Here is a 16,921-nt window from a genome sequence, read left to right as displayed (position 1 = left end):
CAAACAGCCAATGACATTACTGTATCTACCGGTGCAGGGTGTGTGCGTGCGCCTGCGCCACCTTCTCACGTCTCTCCCCCTGATGATTCATTCATCAACTACGACACGAGCTGAGCTTCTGCCCTGCCCTTTCCAGACCAGAGACGGCCTGGTCCACGAGCTTGCTGGCGGTAAGTGGATGAAAGTTTTGTTTGTTAATTGTTGTGTTTGGGCCCGGGGACGGGGAGTGTAACACCACGGCCCTAGTCAGCACTTAACGACGTGTAGGCCAGGGCCGGCCTACACGTCTTCAGTGCTGCTGACTGCCGTGTAGGCAACTTGGGGCCTTCAGACTTCCAAAACGCAGCCCACTAAACATTCGTGCCCATGGCAGAGTGGGCTCCTGGACAATCCAGGGGGCTTTGCGAAAGTGAGGGTAGGGGTAGAGAACGGCAGCCGGCTACTGCTTGGCAAGACGAGGACCAGAGGCCTGAGGGCTTGCGTCTCACCCAGGCCAGGTCTCCAGGGGAGCTGCCGAGTGCACTAGAAAAATCTGGCATCTGCCTGTGATTAACTCGCTACCACGGGCTCCTTCTTTTCCAGACTGAAAAGCGTCTCCCCCAGTCCGCTGCAGTGGGTGAGCACTTCATGGGGGGGTGGGGGGGACACAAGACTCCCCGTGGGCTCATAAAGGGTGAAAGATATATATGGAAGGACACGTCCTGAGCTACGCTTGGCGCTGTCTGCTCCTGCTAGGAGAACAAAATATTGTCTGGCGCGCACAAAGGGGGGCCATATATGCACCTTCCGCCTGGCATATGGGGTCCCTTGTATCCCAACTGCATTTCTATGTGGGGGCGGGGGCAGGGACTGTGTGCTTTCGGAACAAGCGTGCATCTGTTTGAACTTGACATTAAATCCATCATGATTGGTGGCTCTGGCACCTGAAAGGAGAGGGCGCAGGAGATGCGGTGCGCCAGGTATCATTATGCCATGTGTAGGTAGGCGAGCAGCTGCTGTCTGAAGAGCGTGCACAGCATATGTCTGCACAAATCACAGTGCCCTTTCAACAGCGGCCGGCCTGCTCCCCGCCTTGGGAACGCTCTGACTCTGAGTGCAGGCAGGCAGGCACCAGGACAGGTGTTGCGTGAGATGCACAACGCACCTTGTTCGCCAGTACCTGGCCACCCCCACGGCCCGGTACCTGAACCGAGGCAGGGGCCGCCTGGGGCCTTTGTCTATCCACGGTCCGTGGCCCAAGGGCCTTCGGCCACGGACTGTAATAAAGAAAGGCCCAGGCAGGCGTGCTGCTGCACGTAGCAAATCTCCAAAATGTGCCGTTATATTTTCGGCATTCTTCGCGAAAATCTGCTCGTTTACCACCCAAATTGTTTACCATTTTACCACCTCTTATTAGTGTTGGTCTGGCAGTGTAAATCACCATTTCTGGTCCATTAGACTCCATAGGGATCCTTGACAGATTTACTGTGAGCGTAATTCCATGCCCATGCAGTAAACCCATCAATCATAGGCGGTAAACTGGAGCCGCGACCATGAGCTTTTGCTGGAGGTTAATCCTCTACGTCACCTCCGCACTCGGAATTTGGTGGAGCGGCAATGTGGTAGTAAACTGGTGGTAAAGGATTCCCCCCCCCTACTCTACTGCCATTTTGACTGCACTGCCAACATAATGAGTCCCCAAGCCTTCCCTGTGAAAAGTCTCACTCACACTTAGTTTACTAAACTATTCTGATGCTCCAAACACAGCGCCAAGAAGTCACACGTGGCTGATGTGTCGTTAGGCAAATGAGCCATGCCAGACATAATTGTCATTATTTATTTATGCGCAATGCTGGCTAGCTTGTCTTTGAAGCTCATCAATGCAAACGCGGTGTGAGCCATTGTTTGAACCTGACAAAAAAGCGAAATAATGTCCATTGTTATGCTTAATGGCATGCATTCCAAATGCATTAGCATCAGTGCCCGCTTAGATTTCTTTGTGACTCAACCAACACATTATTTCCGCAGACAAAACTGAGGGCATCCATCCCCCACCTCGCTGTTTTCACTGCCTAACCACCTGGTCGGTTCCCTTCTAACATGTTCTTGGTTTTTTCTATTTACTCACTTTTCTTCACATTCGGCTTTCAACATGTCATAATTTAAACGTTCATCTTTTTTTCAAATTTAGCACCAGATACCGATGACCCAATGGGCATGGTGGCTGGAATCTGCCATTATTTCGGAGGTGATGCGTTTACACAGTTTGCAACAGGACACATGCCATCAGTCACCTTCATCTAATAATCGCATTATAATCAACAGCATTTTGCATGATGGGGCATGCAAAAAAGGTCAAACGAATTGTCGTCCATTGCAAGTCCTCTTGTTTACAAAATCCAGGACCGAATGGAGGTGATTTGGGTTGAGAGATGCATTTTGTATTTCATTTTCAGTAAAAATATCGCATTTCGTTGCTGGACTGCCCTTGTAGGTGGGACCGGACTGATATGCAAGTGGGTCCACTCTCATATGCAAATTGATTGTTCTCCTCTGCGAATGATGTGGTGGGCTAAAATGTGGTTGTAGACTGTAAGCATACTTCTTTTGCCCATCACGTTTCTGCGCGGATGTATTTGGTGCTGTCAGTTTTGTTGATAGTGTGATTAGTGTCTTGTGTGTCAGTATTATTAAAAGAAGGGAAAGGAGTAGATGTTATCTACTGCCTGAATTGTAAACCGTGGAAGTAGAAAACTAGGGCGCAAATCCCAGCTTCCCCACTTGACCACATTCTGTGATCCTGGGCAAATAACTGCACACACAGTATTTTTTTTTATTTAACTGCCAACATTGCACTCGTAAGAATAATGTACCACCATTAGTATATAAAGCCTAATTCTTTTTTTCATATTTCGGTGGGTTTTTTGGACAGTAAATTTCACATGTTGTAGGGCATTTTTCCAAAAAATTTGCGGGGGGAGAACCCCCGCGCACCCTCCTTGGGGGGATGTGGGCTCACGCGCTGCGCGCGCTCTCTCTAAGATTCACCCTGGGAAATTTACGCCCCACCAGCTTTCAAACTCACCAGCCGCCACTGCTGGGATAAACTGTTTCCCAGAGTAAGTAAAGTGAAATTGACTTTACTAGTATTTTTAAATTCCTAGACCCAGCACACCCTATCTAACAATAGAGTGCTGGAGGGATTACTTAGTATCCCCTGTGTCTAGATACTCATGTAACAGTCAAATGCTACCCATTCCCCTCAGAATGGCTGGTGGCAGTGGTTTTACAACAAACTACCATGATTTTTCCCGACCATGAACTATTCATAGCGCCGGTAACGTTAAATCGTGGGAGCCATGTTTTTCAAGATGGCGTCTGAGCCCCCTTTGTTGAAACTGGTCCCGGTCGTCTTTTTTTCGCCATTTCTTTTGGAAAGGTCCTTCATTTGCCTTTGGCGGGCTTCAGGAGTGAAGACGAGTGTCTGGAGTAGGCAGGAAAAGTGGGAGGTGCCCGAAACTCCCTGTGCTTAGTCTCCTAGGAGACCCAAATGCACTGTGGTGATTGGCTGGCTGACTGCCCTACTGGGTGAGTGGCAGCTAGGCTGGAATGAATGGGAGAGAACTGAATAAAAGGGCTTGGAAGGCAGAGTTGACCACTTGACGAAGGAACCAAAGAAGAGCTTGAAGAGGACGCCTGCTGCAACTCCTGGACCGTTGGTTTGCCCGGTGAAGCCATGCTGCAGGTCCGAATCACTAAGTTCACATCAACAGGGAAGTCCTGCAAGTATTACTTCTCCCTTTGAGTTGGTAGGACCAATCAACTCCCAAGTAAGCCACCTGGACACCCATCTCAGCGCTAGTTGAATTTCCTCAGAGTTGCTGCAGGAAACCATAGAGCCAGGGAGAGGGACACCAGAAAGTGTGTTGCTTGTAAACTGGCCAAAAGCTTTTGGAAGTTCCTCTGGAGTTCCACAAGTCAGGACTGACCAAGCCTGACCCCCCCCCCCCTCTCCGTTGAGTGCAGGACCTCAGATGTGAGGAAAGTCCCCCCCACCCCCCTCACCCGATAGCCAGGGACCACGCTTATTGCTATTTGCTGTACCGAAAGGAGCTGAAATGTGAAATAGCCACTGAAAGTGAAGTTTGCCGGTTGCCAGCTTTGACAGTGGCAGTACAGTGCAGGAGTCCCCCGACATCCTCCCTCTTGTACCCACGACTGAGGCCCAGGAACAGTGAGATCTGCAGAGCTGTACAGGAACAGTCTTCAGCTGCATCTTTCTTCTTTACCAAGGTACTGTAAAACTAGCCTAAGAGAACTTGCCTCTTACTGTGGAATTGCTTGTAACTTCTGCAACTCACAAGCCTAATCCGCTTGTGGCCCTACATTTGATTCTTCTCAAAGACTCCTATGAACTTGTCCAAATACTTTTCCATTTATGTACCTGAAGTGCTGCATCCTATACAAAAACTTTGGTCTATTGACTTTGGCTTAACCTATTGAATTGAGGCAGTCCGTGCAATGCTAGTAAAGCTCAGGCTTACTGAATTCGGACCGGTACCCGTGTCGTGCTGTTTATTTCAGCCCTGGAGGACGTCTTTGTTGGAGACACGCAAAGTGCCTGACCTTCCATTCAGGAAGTAGGTGTTTGTTTTGGAGGTTGGCCCCGCCCTCTGTATTGTGAAACTACCAGCCCACTTCAATAAATACCGGCACACTCGCGCAGCGCACTGCGAAGTACTAGCTAAGTACTGTTGGCTGCTCGCAGTTCTCGGTGCCAGGTCCCTACCCCCTAGTTTATATGATAATTGACTGAGGAACTCTGCAATAGATTGGAACGCACCGACCAAGTCCCATCAGCCCCCCCCACCCCGTTGCCTCTTCACCTCGGAGCGGAGCAGACAGGCGTGTTTTCCTTCATCTTTTTTTCTTTCTTTCTTGACTTGCTCGGGAGAGGGTGCGTGTGGTTCATGGCCGTGTCTTTGAAGACAGGCATGCCAAAGGGAATATGCCTGCTTAGTGCACCGTGTGGCAAGTCGGACTAATAATGTCATAAATTGTCATTTAAGTAATACATCTACGCTGTAGGTTTTGTGAAAGGCGAAAATTAGTCCCGGGAGGATAGCTTAACTGCAATGTGCTCGCCTTGGAAGCAAGACGACACGAAGCAACACAGGCTCGATCCCTGGGTCCGCGCTTAGAAACCTCTGGGTGTTGAAGCGCATTATAATATAAATACGCAACTAAGACAAAAAAAAAATCACGCAACAAAAAAAGAACAATTCCTGTAACAGCGTCTCGATGCCCGCGGGCTGTGTGAGCACTTTAAAAATGCTAAATAAAAAATAAAATAAAGGTGAAAACCGTCTTAAGTCATGGGATGGATATTAAAACATTTTGCAAAGATCCATTACTGCCAAGGATCCAACCGCCCTTGGCCGGGGGGGGTCTGGTACAGGCACTCAGCCAATTACTATTAATGACTTTAATGTAAATGTGATTGATGCCTTGCCTGGGAGAAATGGTAATCATGGCAAACCACCACAGCAGGAAGGAAATGTAAGTAAAAAAAAAACATGTTGGGCATAGTCCCGAGGACCATAGCGGCAAAACTGAATATTTCAATAACGGACACTAGTTTGTTGAACTCGGTGCAGTGTACAGCCGGTGATAATGCCTCTAAAATGGTAGTGGATCGTGGTGAAAAAGATGCCATAATTGATCTAACTCTGGGTTTTCTGCACAGTTGCTCACAGATAACTTATCGAAAACACCTCCTATGTTTTCTACTATTGGTTCTGGTTACTCAAGTGTAAATGTGTCATACTGTGCTCCAACTCCGAGGAAATGTGTTACTCCATATGTGTGTGTAGATGAGGAGGTACCAAGAGGTGGGGAGGAAGTGCAGGAACCAACAGTACCCACTGATGTGGAACCATTGCAGAAAATTGAGACAGACAACCTGGTCCCAAATAGGGTTGTACTCATGGAAATTGCGCTAAAAGCTACTCAATTTTCACTGGCGGCGTTGTTCAAATTATATGATACCTTGACTGAACAGGTATGTAAGCAAGCCCTTCAAATTGAGCAATTGCTTTTATGGCAAAAGAAAGCTATGCACAAATTGAAACTGAAAAGTGATAATCCAAGTATAATGCGCCCTGATTTAATTACATGTTCAACAGCAGTGACCATGGGTGTTGGGGCTGGGTACAAACCGATTCTGCAAATGGATTGTATTAGAGGTGAGGTTTTGGAGTGTCATGTGCCTGACAAAATTGCTACGCAGGAGGTTAAATGTACAGAGAAAAGTTGTGGGGAGGCGAACCGCTAGTGACACTGTGATGAAGAAAGACAAAGTTGCCTACACAGTCTTCACCAAACAGGCAAAAAGTGGTACAAAGCAGAATAACCTTACGAGTAAAAAGTTAAATCAACCAATGCCCACAAATAAGAAGGGGGCTAAAATACGAACATTTATTAAAAAATTAAGTATTCCAACGAACAATACAATCACAACTGCTCAAGCAAAAAAATCACATGCGTACTTACTCAAAGGTTAACGGGAAGTGGCTCAGTGCAACCATTACTAGCATACACCCCCCCTTGATGCTCAGGTTGATGAGGCAACAGATCTGAATCTCCGGACTGGGTCCAAGAGGGATAAATCTCCAGTTGAGAAATCCTCTAATTCTGGGGAAGTGAGGACCACTGTGTTGGGCCTAAATATAAGAGATTTTCATCGCCAAGAGATAAGAAAGGTGGTAGATGCCTACATGAGTAGCAATTTGGTGGTTAACATGGATAAGCCGGTGCCAATGCCCTCATGCAAAAAGGTTAAACGTGTTAGCTTTAAAGAACAAAGGGTGGATACAACTTCTGTGCCATCCATAAACATACCTACAACAATAGAGTCAAACAATTTGCCATTGGGACAGGGAGAAAAATATATGGTGAATTCAGAAATCTGCCAAAAGGCCAAAGAGTACTTAAATCCTATAATACCACCCAAAATTCCCTGATCTCACAGATTACTCCAGAATTTCTAAACATAATACAAAATCCTTTGAGTACCAGTGGCAGACAAGGAAGTTCCATGCCCTCAATGGCAGCGGTTACAAAAGCTGGGTCGTCGACTCAACCCGCGACCTCCAAGAGAAAATCGCCGGCAAATTACTCATTGAGGCTGTCTTACAATGCCTCTCCGGCAGTGCAATATGAACTAAACAGAAGAGCTATTTTAGCCATATTCTCGGATATGGCAAGTCTTGAGGACATTTGTTCCACGGACTTGGAGTTGCTGAAATTCCCAGACAAAGGGAATCGCCAATGTGTAAGAATATGGATGAACTCGAGGTTGGTGCAAAATACAATCTGGCTTGCTAAAATGGAATTGACATCGTTGGGCTTTATATTAATTGCTGAAATAACGGCAAATGTCGAAACCAAAAATGAGGGACCGCTGAACTACAATCGCTATGGTTCTAACCTTGCTTTACGGAAAAGAAATACTAAACAGGGTGAAGTGTGTAATTGTAATCAAAAGATCGAGCCTAACTACTACGATCAGCCGCAACTAAAAATCTTGCATTAATTAGTTGGAATACAAGGGGCTTTGTCCATCTGTTAAATAATGACAATAATTTAGTGCAATTCGTCATAATAATGTTACAGGAAACATGGTTTCTGATGCTTGTTAATCTGCTTAGAATCACATGCTGTGCATATGGTCCGACATCCAGGGGTAACCACAGAGTATTGCATCTTGTCTTTCTGGGGACCGAAAGGGGACGTCGGCATAGGCATGTCTGAAACACTATCCCTATCGTGACGTGTGTAGTACCCAAAATCCCTCACGCGCCAAGGTCCCTCAGATTGTTTTTTTCCGCCCAGATAACTGGTCGCCCTATAGCGGAGCTCTTCATGAGACATTGTTTATCTTGCCGAATTGTCGGTTTAATCCCTGTTAAGGCACTTCGCCTATCAAGAACATCTTCGAGGAAGACTACGGGGGAATCGTCTACGGCTGTGGGTTCCGGCACCTAAGATCCGGCGTTCGGACCTCCACGTGGTCGAGCCTTCTGGCCGGCTTACACAGTAGGAAGAGTGGGTTTGGGGTTTGCCATACTGCTATGATGTCTTTCCTCTTATCCACTGCTTTCCTTTTTGGTCTGGTCACCCTTCCCTTCTGCTATGGAAAGGACTCCATTTAGATTCTGCCCTGTGTGAAGGGTCAGATATCCGTGGAAAAGACGAGCCCACGTCGTGTACGCTTGTCTTCCCCCTGGAGCACTAAAGCGGTGTTCGGCGTATAAACTCCTAAACCTAAAACTTTTAGTAGTGCCGGCTCAAGCGGTGGGCCGCGTATAGAAAGTCACGCGTGGAGCCTCCCTCCCCTGCCGCGACACCAGCCGAGAGTGACGGGGGTACATCGGATGACCAAACGTCTAGCGCGAAGGCGAAAGCGCCATCGGATCGATTTGATCCAAAGCCTTCCCCGCATCCGCAGCAGCGCATGACGACTGAGCTTAACAAATATAACAAGGGCGCTACTCCCCAAACTACACACGCCGAAGTTTCTGACCAAGAAACTTCGCGTTTCAAGGTTTCCAAGGCCCGAAAACTACGAGTAGGCCTCTACCCGAGAAGCCATCATCGGAGGCGTTGTCTCCCGAAGATTCGGTGACTGTGAGTAAGAGCATCAATAGGATTGCTATGGCGGTGGGCCTAGTACCGGTTTCGCCCACAGTTATGGGCCAATCCGCCAAAAGGTTTTCCACGGTTTTGGAAGACGATCCCAAAGACTCTTACAAAGAAAGCCAGGTACCCCTCTCAAGCACCCTGAGGAGATCCTCTCAACGCCTTAGGGCGGAAGACCCGGTTCCTGCTTAGCTGGGTCCATTTGGGTCATCCAAGTGGACCACGGAGCAATTTGAGGGGTATATGGATCGGCTGGAGCAGTATTACACGGCTTAACCCTCAAACACAAGTTGCCCAACACGTAGATGTTCAACACTATGTTGATTATCAAGAAGATGTCCAGAAATACACGTATAGAGACATCTATACAGAAGAAGAGGAGACTTCTTTTCTGGACAATTTATAGGGAAGATCAAGGCGCAACGGACAACTGGGAGGACACCCAGCAGGATGATCAAAATTCTGATATCGTTTGCCTCGATTCTCCCCCATCCACACTGGTTCGACAAGCTCCCCCCGGTGGATGGTCAAATGGCTTTCAACAACATGTAGAAAAAAGCAGCGGAATTCTTTCAAATTGCCACGCTTGAAGCTTTGCCCGAACAGGATTTCGCGGAAAACATTAATGACAAGCCTCCGGCAAGCCAGTCTATCCCTCTCTTGAACTCTGTAAAGAGACGGCTGGCCCCTTCCTTACTCGCACCCGCTCAGACTAGGGCTGTGAATCCAAGTGTCAAAACTTTTCCGCCCCTCCCCCACCGACCCGCTTTATATCAAAGGGCACGCAATCCCAGACTCGCTGGTGGTGACCAACACTCGCAAGAGAGCTGAGGATCCCCTTGCCACGGGAGTGTCACCCTCCGGACAAGGAGTCCAAAAGGTTGTATGCCTTAGGCAAACGGGTCACGTCGGCGGCGGCTTATACCATCTGGATTGCCAATAACACAACGTACTGGCAAGCTACGTCGACGCCCAATTGAACCTACTCCAGGAAGGCCTTCAGGAGGTTCCTGAACCAACCAGAGCCAAGCTTTTTGCCATTGTCTCGGAGGGCAAACTTGCAAATCAAAATGTTGTAAAGAATACCCTGGACTCTGCAGAGACAGCAGGCAGGTCTCTCGCACAGGGTACTCTCCTAAAGAGAAGCGCGTGGCTGCGCACGGCGGGCTTCAGGCCTGAGACCCAGGCATCCATCATCATCATCGTCGTCGAGACAGCCAAGAAGGAGCACAAGACTATTATATCGCTGCACCAGATTTCCCAAAAACCCTCTTCAGAGGGGCAGCAATTCTCGGTGGTCCTTTCGAGGACAAGCCCGCGCTGCTCAAAATAATTTCGGCACGGGCAACTTCAACTCAAGTCAACCCGCTGCAAGCCCCACTTACTACCCCCAGAGGGGTCAGAAGCGCGGAAAGAATAGAGGCAGAGGCTCCAATTCCAGAGGTGCGTCAACCTCGGGTCAGAAATGACCACCAAGTTCAGGTCCCTTCCCATGTCTCCCCGGTCGGGGGGCGATTAACATCTTTCCTCAAGGCATGGGAGGGTATAACGTCAGACCAGTGGGTATTAAAGATGGTCGCCCACGGTTACTGCGTGGAATTTGCCCGACCCCCATAATTCAGACCGCCGAAACATCAACGCCTTTCACCGGAACTTCTGCAGATCCTAGTCCAAGAGGTGGAGGCGCTGCTGGGAAAGGACGCCATCGAAGCTGTCCCGATTCTTCAGGTAAACGAGGGTATCTATTCAATATACTTCCTTGTACCCAAAAAGGATCTCACCATGCGTCCTGTTCTAGACCTGGCGCCCAGCGAACAAGTTCATAAAGCCCCAGAAGTTCTGCATGGTAATACTGCAAGAGGTGATCCCATTGCGAAAACAAGGGGACTTCATGACAACATTGGAGATGAAAGATGCATACTTTCATATTTCAATGCTGCCAGCGCACAGAGTTCCTAAGGTTCGTGATTCAGGACAAACACTACCAGTTCAAGGTACTCCCCTTTGGCATAGCCTCGGCGCCAAGGTTGTTTACCAATGTCCTGGCAGTGGCAGCAGCACACCTGCGCAAACTTTCAGTTCCAGTTTACCCTTACCTCGACGATTGGCTCATCACGGGGGACTCGTTCGACGTGTGTTTTTCGAACACCCAAAAGACAGTAGACCTACTGTTCACCCTGGTATTTTCTATCAACGAAAAGAAGTCCAGCTTAGTCCCCAGCCAAGTAAAACAGTTCCTGGGGGCTCTAATTCATACGGAAGACGGTCTAGTCTTCCCTTCCAGCGAGAGGGTTCAGAACATGCTCTCTCAAGTCCCTCAGTATGTAGCCAGTCGGGAAGTGACGGTACGCAAAGCTATGCATTTGCTAGGAATGATGGCGTCATGCATATACTTGCTCCCCCACGCGCGGCTGCGTCCCATGCAAGAGTGACTCAACAGCCAGTGGTGTCAGGCCAGCGGACAATGGGAAGATCTGTTGTCTCGCCAGCCCTCGTTCTCTCTCTGCAGTGGTGGTCGAGGGGGAACCTCTTGAAGGGGAAAACCTTCACCACCCCTGCAGTGGAAGCCACTCTCACGACAGACGCATCTCACAGGGTGGGGGCCCTCACCTGCTTCAACAGACAGCGCACGGAGTGTGGTCCCCTCAGGTAGCGTCCAACCATATAAACCTACTGGAGCTACTGGCAGTGTTCAAAGCATTGAAAGCCTTTCAGGAGCAACTGCAAGGGAAGACAGTGCTGGTCCTAACCGACAGCACAACAGCAATGTATTACCTGAACAGGGGGGCACTCACTCTCCAGGGCTATCCAAGCTGTCCCAAAACGTCTGGATATGGGCTCTCAAACACGAGATGTTTCTGATATTCCAACATGTTCCAGGGGAACTCAGTCTTCTGGCAGACGTACTCAGCAGAGATTTTCCTCTGCCAGAAGAATACGAATGGCGTCTGCACGAAGACATTGTATCCAAAGTCTTCGCAGAATGGGGGTTTCCAGAGATCGACATGTTTGCTACTCAGAACGCCCAATGCCCAGATTACGCCTCCAGGTACCCCCAGAACCGATCCAAGGGGAACGGTCTCTGGATAACTTGGTCGGGGAAATTTGTTTACGCTCCCCCACCCCCGCCCGACTCCCCTTCTGAACAAGGTAGTGCACAAGATGCACCAGGAACCAGTCACCATGATTCTGGTGGCTCCCATGTGGGCCCGCCAACCCTGGTTCGCGCACCTGATGGACATGTCCCTCTCCCCACCAGTCAAGCTGCCCTGCCCATACAACATGTTGTCTCAGGACAGGGGGGAGACTCTGCACCCATGCCTACAAACTCTGAACTTAGCAGCCTGGCTCCTGAGGTCATAGAGTTTGGACATCTGCAACTCCCTCAAAGATGCATGGATATACTGAGGGAGGCAAGAAAGCCTAACACAAGTTATTGCTATGCCAGCAAATGGAAACGTTTTGTCATCTGGTGCAGTTCAAAAGGCGTCAATCCCACCGATTGCTCGCCTTCACACATTGTGTTATATCTAACTCATCTGTTGGACTCTGGGTTAGTCTTCAATTCCTTAAAGGTTCACCTAGCGGCGTTGTCGGCCTACACCACGTCACAGCAAAAGGTGGTGTGGTGGAAAGTACCTGTGATTAAAGCATTTATGGAAAGGGTTATAAGAATGTATCCCCCCATCACTCACCCAGCCCCTGGGTGGGATATAAATGTGGTTTTAACTAGGCTCATGGGACCCCCTTTTGGGCCTATGCATAAAGCTAGTCTGAAAGACCTGACTTACAAGACAGCCTTTCTAGTAGCTATCACTTCTATCAGAAGAGTTAGCGAACTACAGGCCCTCTCGGTCTTGGACCCCTTTGTTACAGTCCACAAAGATAAGGTAGTTCTGCGCACTCATCCCAGATTTGCACCGAAATTTATTTCAAAGTGCCATGTGAACCAGTCAATCAAACTACCCACGTTCTTCCAGAGACCTACTAACATGGCCGAAAGAAGCCTTCACACACTAGATGTGCGCAGGGCAGTCATGTTCTACATGGATAGAACCAAACCACTGAGGAAAACTAAACAATTCTTTGTTTCAGTGGCAGCTGGTAGAGAAGGAGTCCCCGTCTCTAAATCGGCAACATCAAGGTGGATTGTCAAATGCATCACACTGTTTCTCTTTTGCAAATAGAACTGCCCTTCAAGCCTAGAGCACATTCTACTCGAGGCACTGGGGCATCCATAGCATTCATTGCAAATGTTCCCCTAGAGTCCATTTGCAAAGCGGCAACCTGGAGTTCTGTGCACACCTTTACAAAACACTATTGCCTAGAGACACATTCTAGGTCTGATTCTCAGGTGGGACAAGCAGTACTAAGACATCTTTTTTCTACTGTTCTTTCTCACAGCCCACCTCCAACTCCGGGTACTGCTCGCTAGTCTATGCACAGCATGTGATTCTAAGCAGATTAACAAGCATCAGAAGACATGCATTACTCACCGTAAAAGCATTTCTGATGATTGTATCTGCTTAGATTCACATGCGCCCTCCCCGCTTGGGGTGGAAGGAACATAGTCTTCTTACTACTTTCTCTTCATGTACTCACTCACTATAGCCTTGGGCTCCCTCATGGCAGAAAAAATACAATCGGAGGGACCTCGGCACGTGAGGGATTTTGGGTACTACTACACGTCACGATGGGGAATAGGGTTTCAGACACGCCTATGTCGACGTCCCCTTTCGATCCCCCGAAAGACAAGATGCAATACTCTGCGGTTACCACTGGATGTCGGACCATATGCACAGCATGTGAATCTAAGCAGATACAATCATCAGAAATGCTTTTACGGTAAGTAATGCATGTCTAATGTCGGCACCTGTGTGAGATGGCTTTGATCTTTTTTTTTAATCCGGCATCACAGGCCTTGCATGGAAGACCGGCGTCTGGCCTACTCATAGCCATTAAATCTAAAGAGGGGGATCAGCGCACAGGCATGGGAAACGCCGAATGAATTTCTTCAACTGGTTAAAGTAAAAGTTAATAATGAATCGTATGGGCTAATAAATGTCTATTGGAATCCAGTGGGAATATCGGACGGGTCCTTTATCAAATCATTTGGAGACCTATGTAGTCTCATTGCAATGGACTCATCAATTTCACAAATTATAATTGATGGAGATTTTAATTTGGATTGCACTAATGACCAGCCCTTAAAGTATAATCCAAGACTGAGTAAATGGGCTGAATTTGTCTCATCAAACAATTTGGTAAGGTTGAATGGTGCTTTTCCTTCCGATATTCCCCCCCATCCAACTTGCCATCGTGGTGGTATTGTTTCCACAATTGACTTTATTTATGTGAATATGAACATGTTTGAGGGGGATCTTTTTTGCATTGTGGAATATATACAGAGTGATCACAATCAACTTGTGATGCAATGGACTGTCAATGGTGAACAAATAACTAGACAAAAGTAATGAGAGAAAATCTTGTTGTAAATAATAATGGTAATAGGCTATGATGGTCGGAGAGATCTTTAACATGGCTCAAAGATCGACTTAAAAGTCAAAGGAGTACAGGGGGAAATGATTTGAAGCTGTTTTATGCTGATATGTTACAACACATTCAAGCCGACGGAAGAGGCAAAGGAGGGCATAGGGATCACCTAGATCGTCCCCAGTTACATGTATATGATGCTGTCACCACTGTCACCAGAGCAAAGAAGGCTAAGCATCGGCGTCAAATAAGGGTAGTTAATTGTTTGACTGCGAAGGAAAGAGGGCCTGCGTTGGCCCATATTAAAACAACGTATAAAAATTGGCTCAGAGCTACTAGAGGATCTAAACTGCAGCAGGATGGTGAAAATATGCTGGCGAAAATAGTCGAAAAACCTAGCACAAATCTGGGCTTTATTGAGCAAGTCAGCGCATTACTCACAAAACATCATGCAAGCAAATGTTACTGAGCAGGTGTGGTGTGCCCATATTTTGGAGTATTATGCAGTCCCTTCCAACTCGGCAGCTACTATTCCGCAGGATCTGGGTCCTTTTTTTTCAAAAGTTTGATTTGGAAGATATCGTATTCTTCATAAATAAGATCAGTAATTCAGGTGCCTGTGGACCTGATGGGTTATCGAATAGGACTTTCAAAAAGCACCCTGAGGTATGGGCCAAGATACTTTTTGAAATATTCAGGTTAATCAATATGAATCAATCTTTGCCTGCCTCCTGGACGCATTCTCTGTTGGTCCCTATATATATAAAAAAAGGTGACCGTTTGAGCCCGTCTAGTTATATAGACCCATTGCGTTGCTTGATGCGCCTGGCAAGACTTCAGAGAATGGACATTGAAGAATGAGCTGCATGACCCCTTTCGAACGGGCTTTGTAGCTGGGTTGGGTACTATCCCAAATCTTATGGCACTGAATATGCTAAAAAATAAATATGCTAAAAAGAACCAAGTGCTGTATATAGCATACATAGACTTTCAATCTGCCTTTGATTCGACTGATCGGAACATCTTGTATCAAAAACTAGTACAACACAATTGCCCTCAGTCTTTACTGTCTCTTATGCGCTTTCACAATAACACCACAGTACAAGTAAGATTAACCTTGGATGGCAAACTGTCTGACAAATTGAATACGTTCCGAGGGGTAAAACGGGGATGTACCTTGGCCTCATCTGTCATTAACTTTTTCTTGTTAGAATTAGGCACAGAGATCAGATCTCTGAAATGTGACCCACCAAAATTGGGAACACGAATATCTTACACTTATTGTATGCGGATGATCTTATTCTCTTATCCCAAGCTCCAGCAGGGTTACAGCGGTTGCTTAATAAGCTGAATGACATTGTGATGAAAAACAATCTAATCATTTGCCCAAAACACAGATTATGGTTTGTCGTCCACATCCCAAGACTAAAGTAAAATATTACAAGTGGCAGCTACAAAACAGAAGTCTTTCTAAGGTAGAACAGTACAGATACTTGGGACTAACTTTTGCAGTCCCAGTGTCAAACAAAATGAATGAACTTGAGAGATATAATAAACTCCAGACGCTAAAACAACAAGCGAAAATGCTAAAAGGGAAATTTGGGAAATTCACTTTAAATCATATAATGACATTTTACCAACAAAAAATCATTCCTACGATATTGTATGGAACGGAGTGTCTAATTGTGGCAAGTACAAGCTGGCAAAAATGTGAATCCCGGTTTTGGAAAGAGCTACTGATTCCAAAATCTGTCCCGCTGCCATTGATTAAGCATGAATTGGGTTTATTATCCGTCGAAAAACAAATAAAGTGGAAAATGGCTGCCACACTGAGAAAAAGCATTTTAGGTCTAAAAGCTTCAAATCTTTTGGGAATCATGGCAAAACATCTGCTTGCTCCTGATCAGGGTTTTACCAAAGAATGGTGTGAATACGTATTGCATCCGTTAGCTGATGCATCAATTGCATTGGATTTATTGCTTCCTGATTGAGCGAAAGCCAAATTATACCAATATGATTGGATTGTAAATCGGAATTTGTGTTTTAGATAGATATATTGACTTTGTCTAATCCATTTGCACATAAGCAATTTCGAATTATGGCAGACTATCTCTCCAAATTCCCTAACCCTCAAATGCGTAACCTATATCTAAGGTTCAGGTTGAATCTGTGGCCAATACGTGAAATCCCGGTGAGAAGGATAATTTCCAAAGAGCTGGAATGTTGTCGATTCTACAGTAACAAATTCAGCAAGGAACATTTAGAACATGTTTTAACTAAGTGCCCTAACCTAATAGAGCTGAGGAGTAGACACTTCAGTAAAGAATTTGTAAGTTCATGTAGTAACATGGAACCAGAGGCAGTGTGGCACGTTTTATTTAATAATGAAAAGCTAAAAGTTTGTATAGCAATCATTCATTTTTTATTGACTATTTTTCTGGACACTATTATTTTGATTGATCCCTGATTTTAGAGGGTGATTGCTTTGTGCTGTAGAAATCTTAAATGGTGTTTTCCTTGTATGAATTATGATTTATACTTTTATGAATTATGATTTGCATGATGTCATAAATGTGTACCGAAATGAAATTATGATGTAAAATTTTGAAAGCATGATTTTATTATCCAATACACAAACAAAAAAAAACATTGAATTGCATTACTCTTAAGTGATATCTGAATGTATTTGCCCTGCTTATAGCTATTTGTAATTTCTTGTGTTCTAATAACGTTGGCTTTTACTTACGAG

At 46.5% G+C, this 16,921-nt stretch overlaps 1 protein-coding gene across 3 annotated transcripts in view; it reads left to right on the top strand.

Moving 5' to 3' along the window:
- C2PH19orf47 (chromosome 2p C19orf47 homolog) overlaps positions 1–16,921 on the top strand; it is a 260,110-nt gene that overhangs the window by 211,610 nt on the left and 31,579 nt on the right. The window lies entirely within an intron of this gene.

The sequence above is a fragment of the Ambystoma mexicanum genome, chromosome 2p (assembly GCF_040938575.1).
Source record: "Ambystoma mexicanum isolate Mex_15411 chromosome 2p, UKY_AmexF1_1, whole genome shotgun sequence".
In the NCBI taxonomy this organism is placed as follows: Eukaryota; Metazoa; Chordata; class Amphibia; order Caudata; family Ambystomatidae; genus Ambystoma; species Ambystoma mexicanum.
This window is presented reverse-complemented; position numbering and strand designations above follow the sequence as displayed.